The sequence below is a fragment of the Salvelinus alpinus genome, chromosome 11 (genome assembly GCF_045679555.1).
Source record: "Salvelinus alpinus chromosome 11, SLU_Salpinus.1, whole genome shotgun sequence".
Taxonomy (NCBI): Eukaryota; Metazoa; Chordata; class Actinopteri; order Salmoniformes; family Salmonidae; genus Salvelinus; species Salvelinus alpinus.
In genome coordinates this window covers 2,869,771-2,882,204 of record NC_092096.1, presented here as the reverse complement: position 1 = coordinate 2,882,204, position 12,434 = coordinate 2,869,771, and the positions used below count along the sequence as shown (strand labels likewise).

At 46.6% G+C, this 12,434-nt stretch overlaps 1 protein-coding gene across 1 annotated transcript in view; it reads right to left on the bottom strand.

Moving 5' to 3' along the window:
• The window catches only part of tmem178bb (transmembrane protein 178Bb), a 303,969-nt gene that overhangs the window by 233,126 nt on the left and 58,409 nt on the right, over nucleotides 1-12,434 (bottom strand). The window lies entirely within an intron of this gene.

Below are 12,434 nucleotides of genomic sequence, written 5' to 3'. Positions count from 1 at the left end.
AGAAGCAACGTGGAAATCAGCATCGGTATCACGTGCTGCATTTAGCGGTATCGCAGACTGAACGCTTAACGGTCTCGTGGTTGAGCAACAACAACTGAGTGACAGGAGCTTTGATCTGTGTGGACAGAGGCATGAAGAGAGAGGAGGGCTTGGTGAGAGATAAGGGGAGAGAGTTTGATCTGTGTGGACAGAGGCATGAAGAGAGAGGAGGGCTTGGTGAGAGATAAGGGGAGAGAGTTTGATCTGTGTGGACAGAGGCATGAAGAGAGAGGAGGGCTTGGTGAGAGATAAGGGGAGAGAGTTTGATCTGTGTGGACAGAGGCATGAAGAGAGAGGAGGGATTGGTGGGAGATAAGGGGAGAGAGTTTGATCTGTGTGGACAGAGGCATGAAGAGAGCGGAGGGATTGGTGGGAGATAGGGGAGAGAGTTTGATCTGTGTGGACAGAGGCATGAAGAGAGAGGAGGGCTTGGTGAGAGATAGGGGAGAGAGTTTGATCTGTGTGGACAGAGGCATGAAGAGAGAGGAGGGCTTGGTGAGAGATAAGGGGAGAGAGTTTGATCTGTGTGGACAGAGGCATGAAGAGAGAGGAGGGCTTGGTGAGAGATAGGGGAGAGAGTTTGATCTGTGTGGACAGAGGCATGAAGAGAGAGGAGGGCTTGGTGAGAGATAAGGGGAGAGAGTTTGATCTGTGTGGACAGAGGCATGAAGAGAGAGGAGGGATTGGTGGGAGATAAGGGGAGAGAGTTTGATCTGTGTGGACAGAGGCATGAAGAGAGCGGAGGGATTGGTGGGAGATAGGGGAGAGAGTTTGATCTGTGTGGACAGAGGCATGAAGAGAGAGGAGGGCTTGGTGAGAGATAAGGGGAGAGAGTTTGATCTGTGTGGACAGAGGCATGAAGAGAGAGGAGGGCTTGGTGAGAGATAGGGGAGAGAGTTTGATCTGTGTGGACAGAGGCATGAAGAGAGAGGAGGGCTTGCTGAGAGATAAGGGAGAGAGTTTGATCTGTGTGGACAGAAGCATGAAGAGAGAGGAGGGCTTGGTGAGAGATAAGGGGAGAGAGTTTGATCTGTGTGGACAGAGGCATGAAGAGAGAGGAGGGCTTGGTGAGAGATAAGGGAGAGAGATGACTCAGGTAGCGGAGTACACTATGCAAATAGAAGTTACACACGTCTGAGTATTGTGTCACATTTAACAAACCAAACATTGAAATAGCTGACCAATAGGAATACAGTCATACAACGTGAATTGTGTTGCTGAATTAAAGCATGGATTGTTGTGTGTCTGTATATATGTCATTGAGATGAGCAACCTAAACCTAGCAACCTAAACCTAGCAACCTAAACCTAGCCCAGTCAGTGCAATGATTCCAGTTTTTAAAGAAACAGACAACAACTTCAAGCCACAGAGCCATTAAAGTTAGGGATTATTCAGTGTTTTCTGTCAGCCTTTCTCTCTCCTAACTGCCAATAAACCAGCAAACCAGCCAACCAGCCAGCCAACCAGTCAGCATGCATGTCATTGAGCTGAGCAACCTAAACCTAGCCCAGTCAGTGCAATGATTCCAGTTTTTAAAGAAACAGAACAACTTCAAGACACAGAGCCATTAAAACTTCTCTGGGATAGGGGGCAGTATTTTTACGTCCGGATGAAAAGCGTGCCCAAAGTAAACTGCCTGCTACTCAGGCCCAGAAGCTAGGATATGCATATTATTAGTTGATTTGGATAGAAAACACTCTGAAGTTTCTAAAACTGTTTGAATAATGTCTGCGAGTATAACAGAACTGATTTGGCAGGCGAAACCCTGAGCACAATCCATCCAGGGAATTATTTGTTGTTGAGGTCAATCTGTTTTCCATTAATTTTCTATGGCAAGCCCGTTTTAATAGAAATATGATTGCAGTTCCTATGGCTTCCACTAGATGGCAACAGTCTTTAGAAATTGGTTGATGTTTTTCCTTTGAGAAATGAAGAAGTAGCCTTTTCTTTTCTGGGTGTCAAGCCAAGTGGACTCTTGTTTGGGGCGCACGACCTATAGCTCCCTTCACTTTGATTTTATCCGCTATTGAACACAGTTTATCACGTCTTAAATTTGTATCGATTATTTACTTTTTAAAATACCTAAAGTTGGATTAGGAAAGTTGTTTGAAATGTTTGGACCAAGATAACAGGTAATTTATTAGATCATTTTTTGTCATGTTGGGCGAGTTGGAAACTGTGTTTTTCTGAATCAAACCCGCCAAATAAATGGACATTTTGGGGATATAATGACGGAATTAATCGAACAAAAGGACCATTCGTGATGTTTATGGGACATATTGGAGTGCCAACAGAAGAAGATCTTCAAAGGTAAGGCATGAATTATATCGCTATTTCTGACTTTGTGTCGCGCCTGGCGGGTTGAAATATGATTGTCATGTGTTTGATGGGGTGCTGTCCTCAGATAATAGCATGGTTTTCTTTCGCCGTAAGCCTTTTTGAAATCTGACACGGCGGCTGGATTAACAAGAAGTTAAGTTTTATTTTGGTGTATTGCACTTGTGATTGTATGAAAGTTAAATATTTCTAATAATTTTATTTGAATTTGGGGCTCTGCCATTTCACCGGATGTTGTCAAATCGATCCCGCTAAACGGGATTTGATCCATAAGAGGTTTTTAAAGTCAGGGACAATTCAGTGTTTCCTGTCAGCCTTTCTCTCTCCTAACTGTGCCAAAGTTATATATCCCCATCAAAAACAACAACTGGACCCCAGCCGAGCCAACATTTGCATTTCGACCTCTTTAGTATCGAACTGTGAGCTGAAATGAATTGCAATTATTAAAACTTTATGCAGCTTGATGCAGCTTGATGCAGCTTTACGCAGCTTGATGCAGGACAACGTGGAGAATGAAGTTGTTCAGAATGGAAGGTTGTTTTTTATCACCTCCCCCAACCAGTCAACCAGCCAGTCAACCAGCCAGTCAACCAGCCAGGCAACCAGCCAGCCAGCCAACCAGCCAGGAAACCAGCCAGCCAGCCAACCAGCCAGGCAACCAGCCAGTCAACCAGCCAGGCAACAAGCCAGCCAGCCAACCAGCCAACCAGTCAGGCAACCAGCCAGTCAACCAGCCAGGCAGCCAACCAGCCAGTCAGCCAGCCAGGCAACCAGCCAGTCAGTCAGGCAACCAGCCAGTCAGCCAGCCAGCCAACCAGCCAACCAGTCAGGCAACCAGCCAGTCAACCAGCCAGTCAACCAGCCAGCCAGCCAGCCAGTCAGACAACCAGCCAGTCAACTAGCCAGGCAGCCAACCAGCCAGTCAGCCAGCCAGGCAACCAGACAGGCAACCAGCCAGGCAACAAGCCAGCCAGCCAACCTGCCAACCAGTCAGGCAACCAGCCAGTCAACCAGCCAGGCAACCAGCCAGTCAGTCAGGCAACCAGCCAGTCAGCCAGCCAGCCAACCAGCCAACCAGTCAGGCAACCAGCCAGTCAACCAGCCAGTCAACCAGCCAGCCAGCCAGCCAGTCAGACAACCAGCCAGTCAACTAGCCAGGCAGCCAACCAGCCAGTCAGCCAGCCAGGCAACCAGACAGGCAACCAGCCAGCCAGCCAGCCAGCCAGCCACCAGTCAGCCAGTCAGGCAACCAGCCAGGCAAACAGCCAGCCAGTCAGGCAACCAGCCAGCCAACCAGCCAGGTAACCAGCTAGGCAAACAGCCAGCCAGCCAACCAGCCAGTCAGCCAGTCAGGCAACCAGCCAACCAGCCAGACAGCCAGCCAGGCAACTAGCCAGCCAGTCAGGCACCCAGCCAGGCAACTAGCCAGCCAGCCAACTAGACAACCAGGCCACCAGCCAGCCAGCCAACCAGCCAGCCAACCAGCGTGCTAGAACACCAGCCAGCCAAGCAACCCGCCAGCCAGCCAACTAAGCACCAGCCAACCAACCAACCAGGCAGCCAGCCAGCCATGAAACCAGCCAACCAGCCTGCCAGTCAATCTGCAAAGCAGCCAGCCAGCCAGTTAACCAGCCAGTCAGTCAGCCAGCCAACCAGCCAACCAGCCAACAAATCAGCCAGCCGAATAAACCAGCCAACCAGCCAGCAAACCAGCCAGTCAACTAGCGAGCCAGCCAGCCAACCAGCCAACAAACCAGCCAACCAGCCAACAAACCAGCAAACCAGCCAACAAACCAGCAAACCAGCCAACCAACCAGCCAACCATTCAGCCAACTTGCCAGCCAAATAGCCAGCCAATCAGCCAACAAACCAGCAAACCAGCCAACAAACCAGCAAACCAGCCAACCAACCAGCCAACCAGCCAGCCAACTAGCCAGCCAAATAGCCAACCAGCCAGCCAATCAGCCAACAAACCAGCCAGCTAACAAACCAGCAAACCAGCCAACCAACTAGCCAGCCAACTAGCCAACCAACCAGCCAGCCACCCAGCCAACCAGCCAGCCAGCCAGCCAACCAGCCAGCCAGCCAGCCAGCCAGCCAGTCAGGCAACCAGCCAACCAGCCAGACACCCAGCCAGGCAACTAGCCAGCCAGCCAGGCACCCAGCCAGGCAACTAGCCAGCCAGCCAGCCAACTAGCCAACCAGGCCACCAGCCAGCCAGCCAGCCAACCAGCCAGCCAACCAGCCAGCCATCCAACAAACCAGCAAGCCAACAAACCAGCCAACCAGCGTGCTAGAACACCAGCCAGCCAAGCAACCCGCCAGCCAGACGACCAACTAGCCAGCCAACTAAGCACCAGCCAACCAACCAACCAGGCAGCCAGCCAGCCATGAAACCAGCCAACCAGCCTGCCAGTCAATCTGCAAAGCAGCCAGCCAGCCAGTTAACCAGCCAGTCAGTCAGCCAGCCAATCAGCCAACCAGCCAACAAACCAGCCAGCCAATAAACCAGCCAACCAGCCAGCCAACCAGCCAGTCAACTAGCCAGCCAGCCAGCCAGCCAACCAGCCAACAAACCAGCCAACAAACCAGCAAACCAGCCAACAAACCAGCAAACCAGCCAACAAACCAGCAAACCAGCCAACCAGCCAGCCAGCCAGCCAATAATCCCCCTTTTAATTTTAGTAACCCAGTGATGTAGAGGTTTGACAGATGACAGTAGTTTTAACGGGTATCTCTTTCAGTCGTTGTGTTGTGTTGTGGTGTGGCCACCACTGGCACATGTGAGTCACTCCAGCCAGTCAGAGACAACATAGAACACCCTGTCGCCACGGGGACAGCCTATAGGGCGAAATCGATGACGTGCCAACGTGAGGGTGCATCATCAGAATATTGATCAAGTGCAAATTCCGATAGGCCGAGAACCAGATAATGATGTTTCCTTATGTAACAGTATAACTTTAAACCGTCCCCTCGCCCCGACACGGGCGCGAACCAGGGACCCTCTGCACACATCAACAACTGACACCCACGAAGCGTCGTTACCCATCGCTCCACAAAAGCCGCGGCACTTGCAGAGCAAGGGGAAACCCTACTTAAGTCTCAGAGCAAGTGACGTAACTGATTGAAATGCTAGTAGCGCGTACCCACTAACTAGCTAGCCATTTCACATCCGTTACACTCACCCCCCTTTCAACCTCCTCCTTTTCCGCAGCAACCAGTGATCCGGGTCAACAGCATCAATGTAACAGTATAACTTTAAACCGTCCCCTCGCCCCGACACGGGCGCGAACCAGGGACCCTCTGCACACATCAACAACGGTCGCCCACGAAGCACCGTTACCCATCGCTCCACAAAGGCCACGGCCCTTGCAGAGCAAGGGGAAACACTACTTAAGTCTCAGAGCAAGTGACGTAACTGATTGAAATGCTAGTAGCACGTACCCGCTAACTAGCTAGCCATTTCACATCCGTTACACTTACCCAGAACCACCTGGGCCATAACTATGGACCTCTGGACTGTGGAGGTAGGGGCTTCATCCCAAATGAAACCCTTTTCCCTATATAGTGTGCTAACTTTGACAAGGGCCCTATTGAAAGTAGTTCACTATATGGACATAAGGTGCTATTTAGAATGAAGACAGGGAGGACCTCTCATAGGTTTCACCTGGATTCACCTGGTCAGTCTATGTCATGGAAAGAGCAGGTGTTCCTAATGGTTTGTCCACTCAGTGTATGATTAGTAATATCAACTTTGTCTGAACTCAAAGGCACATTGCTGATCAATTTAATTAACTGATTGATTAAATTAAAGTGTGCCAAATGAGCTGTTCTACGTGTGTGATTCTACACACACACGCACGTGCGCTCACACACACAAACACACAAAACACACACATGTTTTGTTTTTCTATCCTTTCCCAACAGCTAACTATAGCCCTAACCCAACCACGTAACCATAACCCTAACTTTAACCCCGTAACCATAACCCTGTAACCCTAACTTTAACTCCTAACCCAACCCCGTAACCCTAACTTTAACCCCTAACCCAACCACGTAACCATAACCCTAACCCTAACCCTAACTTTAACTCCTAACCCAACCCCGTAACCCTAACTTTAACCCCTAACCCAACCACGTAACCATAACCCTAACCCTAACCCTAACTTTAACCCCTAACCCAACCACGTAACCATAACCCTAACCCTAACCCTAACTTTAACCCCTAACCCAACCACGTAACCATAACCCTAACCCTAACTCCTAACTCCTAACCCAACCCCGTAACCCTAACCCTAACTTTAACTCCTAACTCCTAACCCAACCCCGTAACCCTAACCCTAACTTTAACTCCTAACCCAACCCTGTAACCCTAACCCTAAATTTAACTCCTAACTCCTAACCCAACCCCGTAACCCTAACTTTAACTTTAACCCCTAACCCAACCCCATAACCGTAACCCTAACTTTAACCCTTAACCCAACCCCATAACCGTAACCCTAACTTTAACCCTTAACCCAACCCCGTAACCCTAACCCTAACTTTAACCTCTAACCCAACCCCGTAACCCTAACCCTAAATTTAACTCCTAACCCAACCCCGTAACCCTAACCCTAAATTTAACTCCTAACCCAACCCCGTAACCCTAACCCTAAATTTAACTCCTAACCCAACCCCGTAACCCTAACCCTAACTTTAACTCCTAACCCTAATTTTAACCCTAAACCTAACCCTTAAGATTAAATAGCCTTTGTTGTCATGGGGTGGGAAATGTCCCCACGAGGGAGACTTTTACTTGTTTTACTGTCCTCTTGTGGGGACTTTGGGGGATTTTAGGTCCCCATAAGGATAGAAGAACCAACCAACACACACACGCACACGCACACGCACACACACTAACATCAGGGTTCATATACTGTGTAGGGCATTTAAATTAACTTCAAAGACATTTGGAAGTCATTATTTAGATATGTTTAATTTGAAAAGACAAGTAGAGTAAAAGTTAAATTAAAAGCCTCAAACAGCCGCCTGTCCCTTTTCAATAACGGCACACATTTCAGCAAGTAAACGCCTGCTTCAAAATAAACGCAGTGTCTAAATGAATTGTTTTCGTGTTTACCGTGAACGCCATTCATTATTTACAAGATTTAATGTTTGATTTGTGACATTAAATAATTCAGTAATGAATTAAAAATTGTATGGCAATCATCCGTTTTAATCGCCAGTAAGAAACTGCTTGAACAGCGGAGAACTGCTAGCTAAACTGCAAAAACAAAATGTCATCAACTTTGGGAGTAGAGACCCCTGAGGAATCGTCAGATCGCCCTCTTGTGGTCAAAGTAAGACCTGACGAAAATGCACAGTCAAAAGAGAATAATATTAAATAATAATAATAATTACAGAGGCATACTGAGACAAAAGAAACGTAATAACATGATAACACATTAGTGCAGGAAATGAAGACATTGATTAAAATGCTAGAAGTGGATACTGGAATTAAACAATGAACTATGCAAATGAGCAAAAGCTGTGTGCATTATGGAAATAGACGCCTGTCTCTAATAAGGAGTCTGTCTCTAATGGGGAGTCTGTCTCTAATAAGGAGTCTGTCTCTAACAGGGAGTCTGTCTCTAATAGGGAGTCAGTCTCTAATAAGGAGTCTGTCTCTAACAGGGAGTCTGTCTCTAATAGGGAGTCAGTCTCTAATAGGGAGTCTGTCTCTAATAGGGAGTCTGTCTCTAATAAGGAGTCTCTCTAATAGGGAGTCTGTCTCTAATAGGGAGTCTGTCTCTAATAAGGAGTCTGTCTCTAATAGGGAGTCTGTCTCTAATAGGGAGTCTGTCTCTAATAGGGAGTCTGTCTCTAATAAGGTGTCTGTCTCTAATAAGGAGTCTGTCTCTAACAGGGAGTCTGTCTCTAATAAGGAGTCTGTCTCTAATAAGGAGTCTGTCTCTAATAAGGTGTCTGTCTCTAATAGGGAGTCTGTCTCTAATAAGGAGTCTGTCTCTAATAGGGAGTCTGTCTCTAATAGGGAGTCTGTCTCTAATAAGGAGTCTGTCTCTAATAAGGTGTCTGTCTCTAATAGGGAGTCTGTCTCTAATAAGGAGTCTGTCTCTAACAGGGAATCTGTCTCTAATAGGCAGTCTGTCTCTAATAAGGAGTCTGTCTCTAATAAGGAGTCTGTCTCTAATAGGGAGTCTGTCTCTAATAAGGAGTCTGTCTGTAATAGGGTGTCTGTCTCTAATAAGGAGTCTGTCTCTAATAAGGAGTCTGTCTCTAATAAGGTGTCTGTCTCTAATAGGGAGTCTGTCTCTAATAAGGTGTCTGTCTCTAATAAGGAGTCTGTCTCTAATAAGGTGTCTGTCTCTAATAGGGAGTCTGTCTCTAATAGGGAGTATGTCTCTAATAAGGAGTCTGTCTCTAATAAGGTGTCTGTCTCTAATAGGGAGTCTGTCTCTAATAGGGAGTCTGTCTCTAATAGGGAGTCTGTCTCTAATAGGGAGTCTGTCTCTAATAGGGAGTCTGTCTCTAACAGGGAGTCTGTCTCTAATAAGGAGTCTGTCTCTAATAAGGAGTCTCTCTAATAGGGAGTCTGTCTCTAATAGGGAGTCTGTCTCTAATAGGGTCTGTCTCTAATAGGGTCTGTCTCTAATAAGGAGTCTGTCTCTAATAAGGTGTCTGTCTCTAATAGGGAGTCTGTCTCTAATAGGGAGTCTGTCTCTAATAGGGAGTCTGTCTCTAATAAGGAGTCTGTCTCTAATAGGGAGTCTGTCTCTAATAGGGAGTCTGTCTCTAATAGGGAGTCTGTCCCTAATAGGGAGTCTGTTTCTAATAGGGAGTCTGTCTCTAATAAGGAGTCTGTCTCTAATAAGGAGTCTGTCTCTAATAAGGAGTCTGTCTCTAATAGGGAGTCTGTCTCTAATAGGGAGTCTCTCTAATAGGGAGTCTGTCTCTAATAAGGAGTCTGTCTCTAATAGGGAGTCTGTCTCTAATAGGGAGTCTGTCTCTAATAAGGAGTCTTTCTCTAATGGGGAGTCAGTCTCTAATAGGGAGTCTGTCTCTAATAGGGAGTCTGTCTCTAATAGGGAGTCTGTCTCTAATAAGGAGTCTGTCTCTAATAGGGAGTCTGTCTCTAATAAGGAGTCTCTCTAATAGGGAGTCTGTCTCTAATAGGGAGTCTGTCTCTAATAGGGAGTCTCTCTAATAGGGAGTCTGTCTCTAATAGGGAGTCTGTCTCTAATAGGGAGTCTGTCTCTAATAGGGAGTCTGTCTCTAATAAGGAGTCTGTCCCTAATAGGGAGTCTGTCTCTAATAGGGAGTCTGTCTCTAATAGGGAGTCTGTCTCTAATAGGGAGTCTGTCTCTAATAAGGAGTCTGTCTCTAATAGGGAGTCTGTCTCTAATAGGGAGTCTGTCTCTAATAAGGAGTGTCTCTAATAGGGAGTCTGTCTCTAATAGGGAGTCTGTCTCTAATAGGGAGTCTGTCTCTAATAGGGAGTCTGTCTCTAATAGGGAGTCTGTCTCTAATAGGGAGTCTGTCTCTAATAGGGAGTCTGTCTCTAATAGGGAGTCTGTCTCTAATAGGGAGTCTGTCTCTAATAGGGAGTCTGTCTCTAATAGGGAGTCTGTCTCTAATAAGGAGTCTGTCTCTAATAGGGAGTCTGTCTCTAATAGGGAGTCTGTCTCTAATAGGGAGTCTGTCTCTAATAAGGAGTCTGTCCCTAATAGGGAGTCTGTCTCTAATAGGGAGTCTGTCTCTAATAGGGAATCTGTCTCTAATAAGGAGTCTCTAATAGGGAGTCTGTCTCTAATAGGGAGTCTGTCCCTAATAGGGAGTCTGTCCCTAATGGGGAGTCTGTCTCTAATAGGGCGTCTCTAATAGGGAGTCTGTCTCTAATAGGGAGTCTGTCCCTAATAGGGAGTCTGTCCCTAATGGGGAGTCTGTCTCTAATAGGGAGTCTGTCTCTAATAGGGAGTCTGTCTCTAATAGGGAGTCTGTCTCTAATAAGGAGTCTGTCTCTAATAGGGAGTCTGTCTCTAATAGGGAGTCTGTCTCTAATAGGGAGTCTGTCTCTAATAGGGAGTCTGTCTCTAATAGGGAGTCTGTCTCTAATAGGGAGTCTGTCTCTAATAGGGAGTCTGTCTCTAATAAGGAGTCTGTCTCTAATAAGGAGTCTGTCTCTAATAGGGAGTCTGTCTCTAATAGGGAGTCTGTCTCTAATAGGGAGTCAGTCTCTAATAAGGAGTCTGTCTCTAATAAGGAGTCTGTCTCTAATAAGGAGTCTGTCTCTAATAGGGAGTCTGTCTCTAATAAGGAGTCTGTCTCTAATAGGGAGTCTGTCTCTAATAAGGAGTCTGTCTCTAATAAGGAGTCCGTCTCTAATAAGGAGTCTGTCTCTAATAGGGACTCTGTCTCTAATAGGGAGTCTGTCTCTAATAAGGAGTCTGTCTCTAATAGGGAGTCTGTCTCTAATAGGGAGTCTGTCTCTAATAGGGAGTCTGTCTCTAATAGGGAGTCTGTCCCTAATAGGGAGTCTGTTTCTAATAGGGAGTCTGTCTCTAATAAGGAGTCTGTCTCTAATAGGGAGTCTGTCTCTAATAAGGAGTCTGTCTCTAATAGGGAGTCTGTCTCTAATAGGGAGTCTGTCTCTAATAGGGAGTCTGTCTCTAATAAGGAGTCTGTCTCTAATGGGGAGTCAGTCTCTAATAGGGAGTCTGTCTCTAATAGGGAGTCTGTCTCTAATAGGGAGTCTGTCTCTAATAAGGAGTCTGTCTCTAATAGGGAGTCTGTCTCTAATAGGGAGTCTGTCTCTAATAAGGAGTCTCTCTAATAGGGAGTCTGTCTCTAATAGGGAGTCTGTCTCTAATAGGGAGTCTCTCTAATAGGGAGTCTGTCTCTAATAGGGAGTCTGTCTCTAATAGGGAGTCTGTCTCTAATAGGGAGTCTGTCTCTAATAAGGAGTCTGTCCCTAATAGGGAGTCTGTCTCTAATAGGGAGTCTGTCTCTAATAGGGAGTCTGTCTCTAATAGGGAGTCTGTCTCTAATAAGGAGTCTGTCTCTAATAGGGAGTCTGTCTCTAATAGGGAGTCTGTCTCTAATAAGGAGTGTCTCTAATAGGGAGTCTGTCTCTAATAGGGAGTCTGTCTCTAATAGGGAGTCTCTCTAATAGGGAGTCTGTCTCTAATAGGGAGTCTGTCTCTAATAGGGAGTCTGTCTCTAATAGGGAGTCTCTCTAATAGGGAGTCTGTCTCTAATAGGGAGTCTGTCTCTAATAGGGAGTCTGTCTCTAATAGGGAGTCTGTCTCTAATAAGGAGTCTGTCTCTAATAGGGAGTCTGTCTCTAATAGGGAGTCTGTCTCTAATAGGGAGTCTGTCTCTAATAAGGAGTCTGTCCCTAATAGGGAGTCTGTCTCTAATAGGGAGTCTGTCTCTAATAGGGAATCTGTCTCTAATAAGGAGTCTCTAATAGGGAGTCTGTCTCTAATAGGGAGTCTGTCCCTAATAGGGAGTCTGTCCCTAATGGGGAGTCTGTCTCTAATAGGGCGTCTCTAATAGGGAGTCTGTCTCTAATAGGGAGTCTGTCCCTAATAGGGAGTCTGTCCCTAATGGGGAGTCTGTCTCTAATAGGGAGTCTGTCTCTAATAGGGAGTCTGTCTCTAATAGGGAGTCTGTCTCTAATAAGGAGTCTGTCTCTAATAGGGAGTCTGTCTCTAATAGGGAGTCTGTCTCTAATAGGGAGTCTGTCTCTAATAAGGAGTCTGTCTCTAATAGGGAGTCTGTCTCTAATAGGGAGTCTGTCTCTAATAAGGAGTCTGTCTCTAATAAGGAGTCTGTCTCTAATAGGGAGTCTGTCTCTAATAGGGAGTCTGTCTCTAATAGGGAGTCTGTCTCTAATAGGGAGTCTGTCTCTAACAGGGAGTCTGTCTCTAATAAGGAGTCTGTCTCTAATAGGGAGTCTGTCTCTAATAAGGAGTCTGTCTCTAATGGGGAGTCTGTCTCTAATAGGGAGTCTGTCTCTAATAGGGAGTCTGTCTCTAATAGGGAGTCTGTCTCTAATA